The sequence below is a fragment of the Leptinotarsa decemlineata genome, unplaced genomic scaffold (assembly GCF_025532065.1).
Source record: "Leptinotarsa decemlineata unplaced genomic scaffold, Ldec_3_MD MMD2_tig00000505_RagTag_RagTag, whole genome shotgun sequence".
Lineage (NCBI taxonomy): Eukaryota > Metazoa > Arthropoda > Insecta > Coleoptera > Chrysomelidae > Leptinotarsa > Leptinotarsa decemlineata.
In genome coordinates this window covers 15,724,781-15,738,128 of record NW_027412549.1, presented here as the reverse complement: position 1 = coordinate 15,738,128, position 13,348 = coordinate 15,724,781, and the positions used below count along the sequence as shown (strand labels likewise).

General features: G+C 34.9%; 1 protein-coding gene across 1 annotated transcript in view; it reads right to left on the bottom strand.

Annotated features, from left to right (window-relative positions):
• The window catches only part of LOC111507443 (whirlin), a 132,986-nt gene that overhangs the window by 47,503 nt on the left and 72,135 nt on the right, over nt 1-13,348 (bottom strand). The gene's annotated exons all lie outside the window — the stretch shown is intronic.

Sequence of the window (13,348 nt, the reverse complement as noted above, 5' to 3'; positions counted from 1 at the left end):
CTTAAACACATGCTAATATTTAAGGAGGTAATTCTTAGACCCATTTTAAGGAAAAAACGTCCTATGGACGTATGACCTAAACGCCTTAACTTTTGAGATACAGGGTGGCAAAGTTTTCAAAAATAATCAGTTTTTTAATAATAACTGAGATAATTTTGTAGACATCTTTGGCATATTTGGTACATATGTTACATGCCTCAAGGCGCATTTTCTGATGTACAATTTTCTCAATTTTCTCTGCCAGTGGCGTACGTACGAGTTTTGAAATGTATATTTTTGGCGAAAAAAATACTACGCCACTGCTTTATCTTGAATTAAAAATTATTTTTGAAATTTTCATACATTTCCGAGCACATTTGATTTGCTGGGTTTTCTTTGATATCCTGGGTTTTCTTTGTCCGACGCATGGTCGGACAAAGAAAACCCAGGATATTCCTTAAAAATCTGATGCGGTATCGTGCATCGACTGAAAGCAAACTAAGAGATCAGATTTGTTGCAAAATAATTGAGGATCTGAAAGGTATTTGTTTGTTGTCAGATGCACTGTTCTCAATTAAAATTACGTCATAACGCAGCACCGCTTAATAATTTTTGAAAACATAAATTTAGTTGTCCTGGAATAAATGACGTGTAGCAGAATTTATTTACTGCACCTCTTGGAAATATGAAGTTTGTCGATATGTGATTTCTTTTAAAGATTAAAAGCAGAAAAAACAGCGTACCCACCATTGCAATAAAAAACGAATTTTCTGTATGTACAAACGTCAGTAGCTAATATTGATGTTGCTTTAAAGTAAGATGTTGGTGTTAAAAACTGTCACAGCGCGTTTTGATTGATTTTGAAGTGTTATTGAAGTTATTTTGGTAGTCCGCTGTTTTTCTGAATATCAGTGAATATGGTAAATTATACGAATGCGGAAATGGCGCAAATGCATTACGTATATGGCCTCGATGGTAATGCAACAGAAGCCTAATCGTGCCTTACCAGATAGCCGAACCTTTTCAAATATTCATCGTCGACTTGGGGAAACTGGTAGTTTCAAGAAAGGGACTCCGGAAGGTAGACTTCGTGTAGTAAGAACTCCTGAAATTGAGGAAGCGGTGCTGCAAGAAATTGAGGAACATCCTGAGACGAGTACGAGGAAGATCGCTAGAACTCTGGATATTTGTCATCGAATTGTTTGGCGTATTTTGGTTGATTTTTTGTTATACCCATACCATATTTCAAGAATGCAGGCATTACTCCCCAGAGATTTTCCACAGCGTGTGAACTTCAGTCAGTGGTATCTACAAAGTATTGCACTAAATCCACAGTTTGAGACGCAAATTTTGTTCACAGATGAAGCAAATTTTTCTCGGAATGCCATTCAAAATTTCCATAACAATCATGTGTGGGCTGAAGAAAATTCCCAGGCAATAACCGAAACCCATTTCCAACACCAATTTTCGGGTAATGTATGGGCAGAAATTATGGGTGATCATCTAATAGGCCCATTTTTTCTACCACGACGCCTTGATGGTCGTTCTTATTTACACTTTCTCGAAGAAGACTTACCTGGGTTATTGGAAGATGTGCCACTTGCGTTAAGGAATCGAATATGGTAAATGCACGATGGCACCCCTGCTCATTTCAGTGTAATTGTCCGAAACCATTCAAATACAGTTTATCCTAATCGTTGGATAGGTCGCGGAGGACCTCAGCAATGGCCAGCAAGATCCCCCGATCTCAACAGTTTAGATTTTTTTATGGGGTCACCTTAAAACTCTTGTGTATAAAACTCCCGTTAATACTTTAGGAGATTTAAGAGAGCGAATAGTTGCCTCGTGTGAAACTATACGAAATACGCCGGGAATATTCGAACGGGTGCGTAATTCCATGCGTAGAAGGGCGGAAGCATGCATACTAAGTGCAGGTGGCCACTTCCAACAATTTTTATAATCAGTTTTGGTATTATTACTAATTAACAAATTTGTGCTATTCGTTTAGACTTACTGTCACAAAATAAAATAAAACTCGTTTTTGTGAAAAATTTATTTTTTGCAGATTATGTTTTCAAATATTATTAGGGAATTGGTAATGCGTTATGAAGCAATTTTCAGATTCTCATTCATTTCAGAATTGATCTAATTTCTTAATTTGCTTTCTGTCGATTTTTATTTTTTTGAGTGAAAATAATGCGTCGGTCAAAGAAATACTGAGAGATCAAATTTTCTCAAAAATAAATGAGGATTTTGAAAATGATTTTATTTGAGAAGAAAGCATTGGCGTAGTACTTTTTCCCCAAAAATATTCAATGCGAAACCTGTAGGGATGCCACTGTTTGAAAAAATACAAACTTGTGTGCATCAGAAAATGCGCCTTGAGGCATGAAACATATGTACCAAATATGCCAAAGATGTCTACAAAATTATCTCAGTTATTATTAAAAAACTGATTATTTTTGAAAACTTTGCCACCCTGTATCTCAAAAGTTAAGGCGTTTAGGACATACGTCCATAGAAAGTTTTTTCTTAAAATAGGTCTAAGAATTTCCTCCTCAAATATTAGCATGTGTTTAAGGAACACCCTGTATATCTCACTTCCATACCACCAATACACGAAGAATTTTGGAAAGATTTTCAAGGAACTACGTATGAAGGTGGTTTTAAAAACAAGTCATACAAAGTGGAGAATTTGGCAAAGTCTGGAATTTACGAAATTAAATGTAAGGACTGCAATGAAAAATATTATGGACAAACAAAAAGATCTATTAAAATAAGATATAAGGAACATTTAGCACACTTGAAATATGGAAGACCTGAAAAATCAGCAGTCGCTCATCATATTTTGCAACAAAACCATTTCATTGACTTCAGTTCAATAAGATTATTCAGACAAGTTAGTAACAAGATGCATCTAGATACCTATGAGAGTGTAGAAATAAGTCAATATAATAATATTATGAATAACGATGGTGGACCAATAGCTAATAGTATACTATATAGCTTGTTAAAATAATATTTTATTCATTAGATTTATCTGAATATTACATAATGACACATTGTAAAATTAATTTAAGACTAGTTGATAACACAATATTGTGAAATAAATTTTATGTAGCTCATAATATGTTAATTATTAGATTATTACATGAGGACACTGACGCCTATCAAAAAACAACTAAGCCCCTGACTAATACCACGAAGTGTGTTGGATTATATCCGACAGGCGTCAGTTAAGGAACCTTCACAGAAAATTGCCTGCATATGCAACTGGCAATACAACTGAAAGAGTCGAACTTCAATTTTGGAACGGTTTCGGGCTCCTTAGCCACTCTTCAATGCAAGATAGTGACCATCATCGACCTAAAGTCAATTATATTCCATAATTGAAAATCGAAATTCTTTCAGAGTATTTCATTCCTCGTCTTAAATTGGAGCAAACATCAAAAACATCACTCCATCTAGTGGACGAAGTACTAACCAACTGCAAATTCGAAATTTGCCCGATTCCTCTGAATAAGGAAGAAAAACTTTCTTAATAGTCAGTGGCTATGCTTGAAGAAACAAATCTAAAGAAATGAACTTTAAATGTTCAAGCGCGTCTTGGATATACATACACACAGTAGGTTGTCATCTTTCTTCGTAAAAAACATACCACTATGAGAAGATTGGAGCACTGTCGAAGTAATTTGAAAAGAGTGTCAGAATTTCGAGATAAAAGTAGAAATTACAAGACAAAAGTCAATATTTAGACTTTTAAGTCGAAATTATGGTGGATCAAATAAACAAATAATCTTTGTCTACGCTTCCGTAGTTATATTTTTAGGAGTGACTAATTTTTGGGAAAAATACTCTCTACTGATCAATATGGATTTCGAGAGACTAGATCAACACAAGATGCGACGATTCACTTAATGGGAGAAATTTACGAATCAATAGATAATAGTAAACCATATCTTCGTCTCGTTGTTGATTTGGTCAAAGCTTTCGATACGGTTCTTCTCCTCATCGACCCCCGAACTCTTTCAAAAACACCAGGATCGTTTCTGCGTTCACCCAGCAATTATCCGATTTCTCAAATCTTCCACATCTTCCACTGTAATCGGAATGTTGTTGATAGGTACCAAAGGAATTGTTAAATTTTTCATTACTTAGTAGTTCCAGTGTAGTACGCTATACTTTCATTTCGTCTACGTTGATAATTTCAAAATTATCAAAATTGTTATTGTCGAAATTATTTTTTGTCTCGTATCTTCGAAAGTAAGCGCCCTATCAAAAATCATCAAAAGACAAAATATCCTTAGAATAGTCCCCTAAATTTCACCGCATATTTAATAAACACCCTGTATACGAATACGCAAACATTGTGGTTGCCTCCCTTTCTCTCACACAGAGACTGTGTGAGGGAATTATTTAATCCTGGCGATTCTGATCAGGATAATGAGATGAACTTATGAAATATAAATCTGTCCATTTGAAGTTAGTCAAAATCGAGTCCAAAGGAGTCGGTTACAAACAAACATAGAAGTGAAGCTAATAAAGAAGTGTTAATTTAAAAAGCGTGTTGAAAACGAGGTGAACGAAAAGGTCACATATTTTATAATACATCAGAAGTCCTAATGATTATCTTGCTATACCAAATGCCAACCCAAATATCACCATTGTATGATTATATGGATCTAGCTATTACGGAAATAGGTCGGGCAGAAAATTACTTTATAGCACTTATTCATTCCGTGATAGCATGTTATTAACGAAAGTCCTAATGAAATTGTGTCGATTTTTAGAAGAATAGATCATTGGTGTAGGGAACATTTGAAAAATTCACGAGAACATAGCCTCCAGTGTATTGTTTATAACAGAAATTATTGATAAATTTTGAGAAAATCTACCTTCTTAGGCGTTTGGCTTTCTTGACTATATTTTCAAACTATCGATTTTTCAAAGGGCACAAAGAAGATTGGGGGCGTTGAAGCGGTTTGGGGGGGCGATGACTAATTTGAAAATGTTTTTTTGCTTTTAACACAAACTTTACCGCTCCTTTACGCCATCTAGGGGACTACACAGTAACTATTTCCTGTCCGATAGTTGTCAACTGTACAATAGATGGCTGTAAGCTTTAATGCTAAGCGAGAAGTTTCTAGTCTCCATTCTCGAAAGTACTAGGCCCGCCCGCTGCCTCATTTAAAAGCGCGCGCGCCATCCAGCCAGTAATGTCATTCGACGATATAACGAAAACATGTGAATTTAGTTAGCGACTAGCTAGGTAAAGTGCTGTATGTGCGGTGGTGAATACTGTGAGAGGTGTCATCAGCAATTTTTCAATACTCGATTCTTTATTTCGGCATTTTTGAAGACAGAATTATGTCGGAAGCAAAAAAAAGAAGAAACGGCAGTATAGCGCGGAAAACATAAAATATGGATTTATCCAGAATCCCACAAATCCATCTTCGCCTATGTGCCTTCTTTGTCAAAAAACATTTTCGAATGAAGCGATGAGATCCTCAAGGCTACAAGATCATTTGAATAAAATGCATTCAGAAAAAAGACAGCTCTGCCAACTGTGTCAAAACTTTTTTCAGCGGCTTCTAAGCAAGACGAGGTTCCTACAATATCTTCTTACCAATTGCTCAAACAGGTAAACCTCACACTATTGGAGAGGATTTAATTTTACCAGCAATAAAAGAAGTAATAACTACTGTACTCCATAAACCAGCGGCCGATATTATCCAAAAAATTCCTTTGAGCAATAGTTCCTTTCAAAAACGAGCTGATGAGATGGCTGGAAATATTGAAGTGTCATTGTGCAATCATCTGAAGAATTCTAAATTCTCAATTCAGTTAGATGAGTCCACTTTACCAACAAATGAAGCATTGTTGTTGTCATACTTGAGGTTTATTAAAAATGAGAAAATATATCAAGAACTACTATTTGCCAGAAACTTAGAGACGGATACAAAAGGAGAAACCATATATAATACACTGGAAAAATTTCGTGATGAGAAATAAATTCCACTGAAAAATATTATATCAGCTGTTACGGATGGCGCTCCGGCTATGAAAGGACGTCACAAAGGCTTCATAGCGTACTTAAAGACTAAATTCCAGATGTGCTCGCTGTACATTATGTCATGCATAGGCAACATTTGGTTGCGAAAAAGCAAAAGCAATAAAAACCGAAGCAGCTCCTTGCATGACATATTATTTAATCAGCTTTGTGTTGCTAATGATGAAGATTTCAACCGATTGCTATTTCACACAGAAGTGCGTTGGTTATTAAGAAGTAACTGTCTGACTCGACAAAGAATTGCACGACAACCTCATCACTGCATAGAATGGTATTGCTTACTTGACAGACCTGTATAAATTATTCAACTTCAGGTGACGACTTGAATTTGATTAAAACAAAAAATGTCATTGCTGCTTTTGAAACCAAATTGCTCTCATACAAGAGTAATATCGGCAGACGTGAGTTTCGCAAGTTCCCTAATTTGTCAGCAGTATCTTCAACAACGACGACTTGCTTGTTAACTACCAACACTTGGAGAACTTCCACAGTGATTTCGCAGAACGATTCCAGGACATTTTGAAATTGGAAATTCCGGACTGGGTGTTGGAATCTTTTTCAAATGTCAACACAGCAGGATCACCCCAGCTGGAAGAAGAACTCTTAGAACTGATAACGAATGAGAAAATCAAAATACAAAATACAAATACAAAAACCAATCCCGAAATTGTACCCTGGATTGTGGTCCATCGTTAAATGATTTTTGATAGCATTCTCATCATCGTATTTGTGTGAACGTTTATATAGTGCTGTGGCAACGTTGCAAACTAAAAAGAGAAATCATGTGCAGATTACCGAACGCGGTGACTGACGGCTGTTTTTGTATAAATTCGAGCCTGATCTTAACACACTTGTTAAAAATCATCACATTCATCCTCCAAATTAGATCAGTCTTAAAATTCAAATTGAAATGTTTGTTTTGATAACATGAATAAAAGTTTTCCTAATATAACGAAATGGTGTTTCACATTACCCTCATCAGAAAGTCCTATTTTCACATGACACACATAATTTAATTATTAAAATAATGACTGCGATTGTAATTCTTAAGATGTAGTAAAGTAAAAAAAGTTGGGGGGCGGTAGAAAATAATCAATTCTCGAAGTGGGCGGTAGACGAAATAAGTTTGAGAACCTCTGATCTGAAGGAACAATTCGTTTAGACTAGTTATCAACTCCCCACACTGTAGGTTAATGGACTGAAACCTATCAGAAAACAACTACTGCCCAGTGACTATATGTGAAAAGTTTTGTTTTCTCATACGAGGAATTGGCAAATTTCGGATACGCGGTTGGTTACCTCGTTCACAGGCAGGTGGGGCGATGACAAACCTGTTATTTGTTGTCCGCTTCACCCTAGTTCGAGGAATGATACTCTGAACGAATTCGATTTTCAATCGATGATACATTTCCGAAAACTTCATTAATAATATTTACGTGAATATTATATACTTGTTTTTCCTTTCATGAAGATGTATTTGCATTTAGATGTAATGAATTCATGCAGAACCAGTCAAAAAGATTAAAAAGAACTTCATTACATCTGTTTTCTAGAGAATAATAAGATTGTTCGGAGATAAGTATGGACGAATCATCCGCATACAATGTGAAATGTAAGGATGGGTTCGCTCTAACGATGTCATTTACATATATTAGGAACAGTATTGGGCCCACTACTGATCCTTGAGGAACACCTACACTGATGTCAAGATAATCCAAATCACAGGTGGTCACTGTTTTCTCACTCACCCCTGGAAGACTAATATGATAGCGACGTTCGTGCATCAACATCAATTTCAATTATATGGTTATTCAGAATTCAATGCTGAACACATTTAGAACGTTGGTGTATACATATACAAAATTTTTTTGAATTTTACAATATGTACAACTCATTATTCTCGTTAACCTCGTCCTCAAACCCCATATTATTATTGACGAGAGTTTCCCATTCAATATTCATTCACACAGCCCCATGACAATATCTGATGAAGAATTGTGTATGATATATAGGTTCGTGACTTCCATCTTCACCAAATCGACTGGCGATGAGACCCTAGAAAGCCGTGGAAATGGAAAATCCACTTGAAAATGTTCTCGTTTATATGCATAACACGGCGCCACGTCGTCTAGGCCTAATTCGGTATGTTAGTTTTTCGGCTCACTGAATTACCCACGTAATATATTTTTGAAGACTTTTCGTCAGAAGGGTGCATATGATGAGTTTGTGTGAGGATAGTTTTTTAGGATAGAATTCGGATGATTTGTGTTGTCAATGTGTTGATATATCAATTCAAATTTCAATCTTGAAATAATCTTAAAATTCCAACTACACCTTTATTCACACTGCCAGTTGAATAGCCAAAATATGTTTCACATGTGGTATTCTTTTATATGAATTGCATAACTTGTAGATGATGGATTCCGTCATTTCCTTTTTTAAAGTCGGTTTGATAATACTGACCAACCAATGTCATTAGTTAGCAGTTAATCAAAGTAGGCTTCCGGGAAATGAAGGTGTTAATTGGTGACCCTTGATTTCGGATTACCAAATTCTCTGTTGGAAGTTTGAAAGTTTGTAGATTGAGGATTCACGAGTAATATAATTTCTCTAGACTGACGAACTTAGCTCGTATTGCTTCGAATCTGAAACCATTACATCAAATTACACTACACTAGTTATTCACGTTATTCCAAGTAATGGATATGAATTCATATCGATTTTACGACCTCTTGTGATAGAGAATCAATAATTGCATGAAAAATTTCCAACATGTTATTCAGTGCTATCAATTTGAAATGAAAAACTCCCAACAGTGTATGTATTTATATCCTGACCCTGAATTCCATGAACGTGGATGAAGCTGCCTCCGTGGTTACATTTGTTTTTGTTATTAGTGGTTCTGAGTGAAACCATGTACCTATAGGGTCTTTCATTGAGCAGAAGACAGGAAAGGAAGTCTTTGAATTCAAATAAAACAAAGTCTGTGTGAGATATCATGGAATTTTTTATTTGTTTGAGATTCATTCAATTTCAATGATAAAGGGAGTTATATCACACAGTCACTAATTAACCTCTTGACTGCTTTTGATTTGACAGTCAATGTGAAATCGGATACCAGAATATCACAATACAGTAATACTGCTATAGATTACATATGCAGTAACTTAGATTCAAATCAAGTCACATGTTCGATTGTATCTGCAGGTCTCTCTGACCATGAGGCTGTTCTGTATTCTGCACAATAGGTAACATTGATTCAAAATGCAAAAGTAAAAAATATAAATATGGTAGACTATACACTACATCCAACTATGATAGGTTCTATTTGAAATGTCAGCAAACGAATTGGGAATCACCTACAACATTAAAAGAAAGATTTCAAGTTTTCCACAATAGACTTCTTGAAATCTTCAATTATACTTTTCCAATTTGAAAGATCAGAAATAAACATAAGAAACATTGGCTCACAAAAAGATTAAAGAATTCTGCAAGAAATATGAGATCTCTGCATTATATCAGAAAATATACAAATACAGATTCTTTCCATAAGTACTACAATATGTACAGATCAGTATATCGAAAGTTGATAAAGTTAGCGAAGGAAAATTATTATAAAAATCGCATTGATAGTTCCACCAACAAATCAAAGGAGAGTTGGAAGATAGTAAATGATCTTGTAGAAAAAAAACCCAAAAAGAAAGTAGATTTGGAGTTGAATCCGAACACATTAAATGAGTATTATACTTCAGTTGCAGATGAATTGACAAAAATATACTCGTAGCTTATGATCCACTAATAACTCTAGCAAACTTCAATGTTAATGAAAACCTAATCTTGTATGACACTAATATTGATGAATTGAAAGAAACGTTACATACAATTAAAAATAAAACCGCAACAGGATTTGATGACATTTCTGTTAGGATCTTTGAAAATCTTCCATAATGCTCTGAACCATCTAGCATCTCTGATAAACGGATCCTTAAAGAAGGCATATTTGCACAGTTTCTCAAAACATCAATTGTCACACCGATCTATGAAGGTGGTGAATTTTAGGCCCATTTCACTCATTCCTACGTTAGCCAAAATCATCGAAAGACTTGTTAAGAAAAGAATGTTTGACTTTTTGCAGGCGTGTGATATATTGAGCATCAAACAGTTTGGATTTCAGTGCAATAAGAACACAAATGATGCAATTTTTTCAGTTTTATATGGAATATATACTGGAATGATGATGGGGAAGTTGCAGCGGATGTGTTTTGTGATTCATGAGATACTGCTGCGAAAGCTTCACCATTACGGATTCAGAAATAAGACACATTTATGGTTCACGACATATTTATCTGGCCGCACACAAGTAGTAAAAACAAAAAACAATGGCAAGCTTACGTAATATACAATGTGGTGTTCCGCAAGGATCAGTCTTAGGTCCCATTTTGTTTTTACTATATGTCAATGACTTGACGATGCTTGACATTTCAGGAAGTTTCACACTATTCGCCGATGATACCACCATACTATGGCATAAAGATAAGGAAGACGATCTTCAACAGGTCATCAATTCAGATATAATAAAGGTTAAAGAGTGGTGCGACTCAAACCTTTCATCCTTCAATATATTAAAAACCAAGATAGTGTCCTTCAAATGCGCAGTATCTGATATTTCTATCAACCACCAGATCATTGAAAACAGTGTGTTTTCTAAATTTTTAGGACTATACATTGACAACGGTCTCAAATTTAATGAACATGTCAAAAACCTGAATGAAAAATTGTCCTCTGGTTGTTATGCTGTAAAAATTGCTGCAAACGAATTAGGTTACACAATCGCAAAGTCAGTATACTACTCCTTGATAGAGTCACATTTGCGATATGGTATCCCATTCTGGGGAGTGTGCAGTGGAAATGTTCTTGAAAATGTTTTTGTTTTACAAAAAAGAGCCCTGAGATACCTCTGTAAATTAAAATTTCGCGATTCGTGTAGAGTTCACTTCAAGCAACATAACCTTCTCACGGTAGTGTGTATATTTATACTTGAAACAGTGTGTCTCATTTATAAACATAAACAAAATTTCATTACAGATAGTAGATATGCCACCCGTCAAAGTAACCATATCAAACTACCTTTACCATATTCCACTCTAGTTAAGGACTCCATTATATATAACGGCTGCAAGATTTACAACCATCTTCCAAATTATATCAAAAATATACAGTCCAACACTGGATTCAAAAAAGCTGTAAAAAGAGTTCTTTCCGATAGAATCTATTATAGTTTGAAAGAATATTGTGCGGATATAATAGACTAATAATAAATATACCAAAACTTTACATTTTGATATCATATACCTACTATTGTTTGTTACATTTTAAATTTTAAATGAGCGACTAATTGCTTTGCAACAATTCAATTTTATAAAGTAGTGACTATGTATACTATGTATACTGAGTAAATAATTATCTAAATGTTATTCATATAATTTAATTTAATTTGTTTTATTTATACAGGCTTTGTCAACAAGATGTTATTCTTTGATAATGAAGCATATTTTGATTGATTGATTGATATTAATGTCAATATCTTTAACTATTACAAAATTACGGAACTTTTAATAAATTCCTGAATACATTGACATTTAACTACATAATTTGAGGTAATGAGCTTGAGGTCAGTTCAGAAAATGCTCAAAATGGTTGCTTTGAACTTCTTGACATATGAACAGCCTACTCGATATTCCACGCCGAACATTTTCGAACACAGTAACGTCAATATCTCTACAAATAATAATTATTCTCTGCCGTACATACAGTTTTGAAGCAGGTTCAGTTTCGTACCCCTTTTGCTTCAAATAGTCTCTTAAAAAAATTCAAAGGTGTCAAATCTGGCGAATAGGCTGGCCATTTTGTAGGACCTCGACGGCCAATCCAACGACCGGGAAAAGTAGTATCTGAATAATTTCTTACTTGTCTGGAGTAATGTGGTGGTGCTCCATCTTATTGGAATACAATATCCTTATCGAATTCATTAGGATTCGCTTTGACGATTTCAGTAATGAGAGGGTCAACAGTAGTTTCCAGCTTATTCAAATACAGTTCCACCGTTAAATTTTGATCAAGAAATAGACATCCTACAATATGGTTCCGCAATATTCCTGCCCAAACGTTAATTTTTTCTGGATATTGGGTATATTTTTTCCGAAAAAACGTGAAGGTTGGTGTCACTCCAATAACGGCAATTTTGTCTGTGAACATTGCCGTTTGAAAAAAATGTACATTCGTCACTTAAACAAATATTGTGGAGATAGGTAGGATGCCTTGCAATGGTTTCCGTCATGATTTCGCAGAATTCTGTTCTTCGATCAAAGTCATCTTCGGTTAATTGGTGTACCATTTTAATTTTGTATGGATGATACCTATTCCTCTTCAAAAGTCTCCACACAGTAGAAAGAGACACCTCACAAACATTCGCGACAGAATAAGTAGACTGTTCAGGATTTACTACCATAAAACTAATTATTTGTACTTACTGTTCTTCCGGAATGTACACTACCGGCAGTTGTGAATTTGGATACAAGTTCCCTCAAATATTTTCTACAGATAGGACTATTCGGAAAACGTTCATTGAAAATCCTTTAAGTCTCGTGAGAGTTACGCGTCGCACCATAAATAATAATCGCTTCAATTCTCTTCTTCCAATGGACGAGAATGGACCATTTTAGAGATTGTTGACGTGGTACCTTTCTACTAGTAAAACCGAAAACTAAATGAGAATATTCTAACTGAACAATAGGTTTGTTTTGGTTCACAATTCTTTACAGTTCGATCATTTAATTTTGGATAACCGGAGATAACGTGTCAGTTAATTCCTGTTACTCCCATTTTTTCAAAAACGTCATTACATTTTAATTATATATTTGCTCAACTTTTTCACTCTTGTCTTTAAACTTAACTCAAAAGTCCAATGATCGTTGTACCAGAGTAGACGTACCTAACATCCAATCTTTGTTTATACGCTTGTCAGAATAATGTTTTTATATGTTTTGGTTTTGTACTTGTTGGGACCGTTCCAGAACTGTTCTGGAACTGTAATGTTCTGCGCATTGATTCGGCGTCGATACGGGACGGTTCAATAACAGTTCGAAATACAGAACCAAAACAAACCTAATGATGTTCATTGTCGTACTGACATTTTTGGCGTTTTCATAAACAAAAAATAACTCAACAAACCTTATCGGGTTGTTGATAAAGATAAAAAGGAATATTTCTAGAAATATCGATATTAATGTGTTTATCTTC